Here is a 6,269-nt window from a genome sequence, read left to right as displayed (position 1 = left end):
GGAGCGGAGCCGCGAGTGTACGAGGTGTACGGAGCGGAGCCGCGTGTGTACGAGGTGTACGGAGCGGAGCCGCGTGTGTACGAGGTGTACGGAGCGGAGCCGCGTGTGTACGAGGTGTACGGAGCGGAGCCGCGTGTGTACGAGGTGTACGGAGCGGAGCCGCGTGTGTACGAGGTGTACGGAGCGGAGCCGCGCGTGTACGAGGTGTACGGAGCGGAGCCGCGCGTGTACGAGGTGTACGGAGCGGAGCCGCGCGTGTACGAGGTGTACGGAGCGGAGCCGCGCGTGTACGAGGTGTACGGAGCGGAGCCGCGTTTGTACGAGGTGTACGGAGCGGAGCCGCGTTTGTACGAGGTGTACGGAGCGGAGCCGCGTTTGTACGAGGTGTACGGAGCGGAGCCGCGTTTGTACGAGGTGTACGGAGCGGAGCCGCGTTTGTACGAGGTGTACGGAGCGGAGCCGCGTGTGTACGAGGTGTACGGAGCGGAGCCGCGTTTGTACGAGGTGTACGGAGCGGAACCGCGTTTGTACGAGGTGTACGGAGCGGAGCCGCGTTTGTACGAGGTGTACGGAGCGGAGCCGCGTTTGTACGAGGTGTACGGATCGGAGCCGCGTTTGTACGAGGTGTACGGAGCGGAGCCGCGTTTGTACGAGGTGTACGGAGCGGAGCCGCGTGTGTACGAGGTGTACGGAGCGGAACCGCGTGTGTACGAGGTGTACGGAGCGGAGCCGCGTGTGTACGAGGTGTACGGAGCGGAGCCGCGTGTGTACGAGGTGTACGGAGCGGAGCCGTGTGTACGAGGTGTACGGAGCGGAGCCTTGTGTGTACGAGGTGTACGGAGCGGAGCCGTGTGTGTACGAGGTGTACGGAGCGGAGCCGCGCGTGTACGAGGTGTACGGAGCGGAGCCGCGCGTGTACGAGGTGTACGGAGCGGAGCCGCGCGTGTACGAGGTGTACGGAGCGGAGCCGCGCGTGTACGAGGTGTACGGAGCGGAGCCGCGTGTGTACGAGGTGTACGGAGCGGAGCCGCGTGTGTACGAGGTGTACGGAGCGGAGCCGCGTGTGTACGAGGTGTACGGAGCGGAGCCGCGTGTGTACGAGGTGTACGGAGCGGAGCCGCGTGTGTACGAGGTGTACGGAGCGGAGCCGCGTGTGTACGAGGTGTACGGAGCGGAGCCGCGTGTGTACGAGGTGTACGGAGCGGAGCCGCGTGTGTACGAGGTGTACGGAGCGGAGCCGCGTGTGTACGAGGTGTACGGAGCGGAGCCGCGTGTGTACGAGGTGTACGGAGCGGAGCCGCGTGTGTACGAGGTGTACGGAGCGGAGCCGCGTGTGTACGAGGTGTACGGAGCAGAGCCGCGTGTGTACGAGGTGTACGGAGCAGAGCCGCGTGTGTACGAGGTGTACGGAGCAGAGCCGCGTGTGTACGAGGTGTACGGAGCAGAGCCGCGTGTGTACGAGGTGTACGGAGCAGAGCCGCGTGTGTACGAGGTGTACGGAGCAGAGCCGCGTGTGTACGAGGTGTACGGAGCAGAGCCGCGTGTGTACGAGGTGTACGGAGCAGAGCCGCGTGTGTACGAGGTGTACGGAGCGGAGCCGCGTGTGTACGAGGTGTACGGAGCGGAGCCGCGAGTGTACGAGGTGTACGGAGCGGAGCCGCGTGTGTACGGGGCGGAGCCGCGCGTGTACGAGGTGTACGGAGCGGAGCCGCGCGTGTACGAGGTGTACGGAGCGGAGCCGCGTTTGTACGAGGTGTACGGAGCGGAGCCGCGTTTGTACGAGGTGTACGGAGCGGAGCCGCGTTTGTACGAGGTGTACGGAGCGGAGCCGCGTTTGTACGAGGTGTACGGAGCGGAGCCGCGTTTGTACGAGGTGTACGGAGCGGAGCCGCGTGTGTACGAGGTGTACGGAGCGGAGCCGCGTTTGTACGAGGTGTACGGAGCGGAACCGCGTTTGTACGAGGTGTACGGAGCGGAGCCGCGTTTGTACGAGGTGTACGGAGCGGAGCCGCGTTTGTACGAGGTGTACGGATCGGAGCCGCGTTTGTACGAGGTGTACGGAGCGGAGCCGCGTTTGTACGAGGTGTACGGAGCGGAGCCGCGTGTGTACGAGGTGTACGGAGCGGAACCGCGTGTGTACGAGGTGTACGGAGCGGAGCCGCGTGTGTACGAGGTGTACGGAGCGGAGCCGCGTGTGTACGAGGTGTACGGAGCGGAGCCGTGTGTACGAGGTGTACGGAGCGGAGCCTTGTGTGTACGAGGTGTACGGAGCGGAGCCGTGTGTGTACGAGGTGTACGGAGCAGAGCCGCGCGTGTACGAGGTGTACGGAGCGGAGCCGCGCGTGTACGAGGTGTACGGAGCAGAGCCGCGTGTGTACGAGGTGTACGGAGCGGAGCCGTGTGTGTACGAGGTGTACGGAGCGGAGCCGTGTGTGTACGAGGTGTACGGAGCAGAGCTGTGTGTGTACAAGGTGTACGGAGCAGAGCCGCGCGTGTACGAGGTGTACGGAGCGGAGCCGCGAGTGTACGAGGTGTACGGAGCGGAGCCGCGTGTGTACGAGGCGTACGGAACGGAGCCGCGTGTGTACGGGGCGGAGCCGCGCGTGTACGAGGTGTACGGAGCGGAGCCGCGTGTGTACGAGTTGTACGGAGCGGAGCCGTGTGTGTACGAGGTGCACGGAGCGAAGCCGTGTGTGTACGAGGTGTATGGAGCGGAGCCGCGTGTGTACGAGGTGTATGGAGCGGAGCCGCGTGTGTACGAGGTGTACGGAGCGGAGCCGCGTGTGTACGAGGTGTACAGAGCGGAGCCGCGTGTGTACGAGGTGTACGGAGCGGAGCCGCGCGTGTACGAGGTGTACGGAGCGGAGCCGCGCGTGTACGAGGTGTACGGAGCGGAGCCGCGCGTGTACGAGGTGTACGGAGCGGAGCCACGCGTGTACGAGGTGTACGGAGCGGAGCCGCGCGTGTACGAGGTGTACGGAGCGGAGCCGCGTTTGTACGAGGTGTATGGAGCGGAGCCGCGTTTGTACGAGGTGTACGGAGCGGAGCCGCGTTTGTACGAGGTGTACGGAGCGGAGCCGCCTTTGTACGAGGTGTACGGAGCGGAGCCGCGTTTGTACGAGGTGTACGGAGCGGAGCCGCGTGTGTACGAGGTGTACGGAGCGGAGCCGCGTTTCTACGAGGTGTACGGAGCGGAGCCGCGTGTGTACGAGGTGTACGGAGCGGAGCCGCGTTTGTACGAGGTGTACGGAGCGGAGCCGCGTTTGTACGAGGTGTACGGAGCGGAGCCGCGTGTGTACGAGGTGTACGGAGCGGAGCCGCGTGTGTACGAGGTGTACGGAGCGGAGCCGCGTGTGTACGAGGTGTACGGAGCGGAGCCGCGTGTGTACGAGGTGTACGGAGCGGAGCCGTGTGTACGAGGTGTACGGAGCGGAGCCTTGTGTGTACGAGGTGTACGGAGCGGAGCCGTGTGTGTACGAGGTATACGGAGCGGAGCCGTGTGTGTACGAGGTGTACGGAGCGGAGCCGTGTGTACGAGGTGTACGGAGCGGAGCCGTGTGTGTACGAGGTGTACGGAGCGGAGCCGTGTGTGCACGAGGTGTACGGAGCGGAGCCGTGTGTGTACGAGGTGTACGGAGCGGAGATGCGCGTGTACGAGGTGTACGGAGCGGAGCCGCGCGTGTGCGAGGTGTACGGAGCGGAGCCGCGCGTGTGCGAGGTGTACGGAGCGGAGCCGCGCGTGTGCGAGGTGTACGGAGCGGAGCCGCGCGTGTGCGAGGTGTACGGAGCGGAGCCGCGCGTGTACGAGGTGTACGGAGCGGAGCCGCGCGTGTACGAGGTGTACGGAGCGGAGCCGCGTGTGTACGAGTTGTACTGAGCGGAGCCGCGCGTGTACGAGGTGTACGGAGCGAAGCCGCGCGTGTACGAGGTGTACGGAGCGGAGCCGCGCGTGTCCGGAGCGGAGCCGTGCGTGTACGAGGCGTGCGGAGTGGAGCAGCACGTGTACGAGGCGTGCATAGCGGAGCCGCATGTATGAGGTGTGGATGTAGCAGAGCCGTGTCTTTGTAAGTTGTACGGAGCACGCATGTGTACGAGGTATAAGGAGCGGAGCGCGCACTCTTCTACCTCCCAACTTTTGAAGAAGAGAAAGAGGGATAGATCCCTCTGCAATTTTTGGCCACGCCCCTGGCCGCACCCCATTCCACACCCATTTACCATTTATTTCTCCCCTGGCAGGAGGAGTTGTCACAGGGGCGCTGGTAATGAGGGGCATTCAGCAGACTGCCCTCATCCCCATTCCTGGTATGCATGGCCCCCTCATCCCCATTCCTGGTATGCATATCACCCTTCATCCTCAATCCTGGTATGCATGGCCCCATCAGACTCAATCCTGGTATGCATGGCCCCCTTAGACCCAATCCTGGTATGCATGGCCCCCTCAGACTCAATCCTGGTATGCATGGCCCCATTAGACCCAATCCTGATATGCATGGCCCCCTCAGCCCCAATCCTAGTATGCGTGGCCCCCTCCGCCCCAATCCTGATATGCATGGCCCTCTCAGCCCCAATTCTGGTATGCATGGCCCCCTCAGACTCAATTAGGGTATGCATGGCCCCCTTAGACCCAATCCTGGTATGCATGGCCCCATCATCCCCAATCCTAGCATGCATGGCCCCCTCATCCCCAATCCTGGCATATATGGCCCACTCAGACTCAATCCTGATATGCATGGCCCCCTTAGACCCAGTCCTGGTATACATGGCCCCCTCAGTCCCAATCCTGGTATATATGACCCTCTCAGACCCAATCCTGGTATATATGGCCCCCTCATCCCCCAATACTGGTATGTATGGCCCCCTCATCCCTAATCCTGGTATGTATGGCCCCCTTATTCCCAATCCTGGTATGCATAACCCCCTCATCCACAATCTTGATATGCATGGCCCCCCTATCTTGGTATGCATGGCCCCCTCATCCCCAATCCTGGTATGCATGGCCCCCCCATCACTGCACACATGAAAAAGATAAACACTTCTACACACGTTCCTTCCTCCCCTCTGCTCCAGCGCTGCATGCTGTCTGTCAGTAGCTGATCTCAACATCTGAGCAGCGCATGACATCACTGCCATGCGCCCTCAGACGCCGAGGTGAGTTGCGAGGATATTCACTCCTCTCCACGCCGGGATATGGGAGTGGAGAGGAGTGAATAGTCATTCTCCTTCTTATTGCGCACTGTCAGCACGGCCACAGCTCCTAATGCGGCTCAGCTATCCTTTGTGCCCGCTACTAAAGGGAATGAATATTCACTCCTCTCCATGCCCATAGGAGTGGAGAAGAGTGAATATTCATTCTCTCTAATAGCGAGCACACAGGATCGCAGAGCTGCAGCAGAAGCCAACGGCTACGATCAACAGTGTGCGCTATTAAGGAGAATGAATATTCACTACTCTCCACTCCCATGGGCATGGAGAGGAGTGAATATTCATTCACTTTAGCAGCAGACACACGTGGTAGCTGCAGCTGTCGGCTACTACCTGTGCCCGCTGCTCCACCTCCGCAACCCCCCCACCACCACCCTCCGCAGCCGGGAGAACAGCTGAGCCGTGACGGGACGCGGGACTTAGCCCTCAAAGCGCGACAGTCCCGCGGAATCCGGTACAGCTGGGAGCTATGCGCGTGTGTATGGAGCAGAGCCGTGTGTGTATGAGGTGTATGGAGCAGAGCCGTGTGTGTACGAGGTGTACAGAGCAGAGCCGCGTGTGTATGAGGTGTTCGGAGCGGAGCCGCGTGTGTACGAGGTGTACGGAGCGGAGCCGCGTGTGTACGAGGTGTACGGAGCGGAGCCGAGTGTACGAGGTGTACGGAGCGGAGCCGCGTGTATACGATTATATGTATTCGGAGCAGAACGTAGATAACGGAAGTAGTGAGTGTGGAGCACAGAGTGAAGCACTTGCTGTTCTTGATTGGTGTCAGAAGGAAATTGTGATAAGAAATGTCTAAAGTCGGTACAAATTTGCTCCTCTAGTCTGGAGGGTCGGCCGTGGTACCTGATGGACTTCAGAGATGTGTTCTCGGAATAAGAGGCGGAGATACTTCCTCACCATCGTCCTTATGATTGTGCTATTAATCTTGTCCCTAATGCTAAATTACCTAAAGCTCATATCATATAGAAAATGTACTTATGAACCAAGATGCATAAAATATGACAATGCTTTATTAAATACAAGATAAAATACATTACAATAAAAAATACAGTGGGAAACCACAA

Source organism: Phyllobates terribilis, unplaced genomic scaffold, assembly GCF_046119375.1.
Source record: "Phyllobates terribilis strain yellow unplaced genomic scaffold, ASM4611937v1 Scaffold_47__1_contigs__length_9908305, whole genome shotgun sequence".
NCBI lineage: Eukaryota > Metazoa > Chordata > Amphibia > Anura > Dendrobatidae > Phyllobates > Phyllobates terribilis.
The sequence above is the reverse complement of the archived record's forward strand: the minus strand, read 5'-3'. Positions refer to the sequence as shown.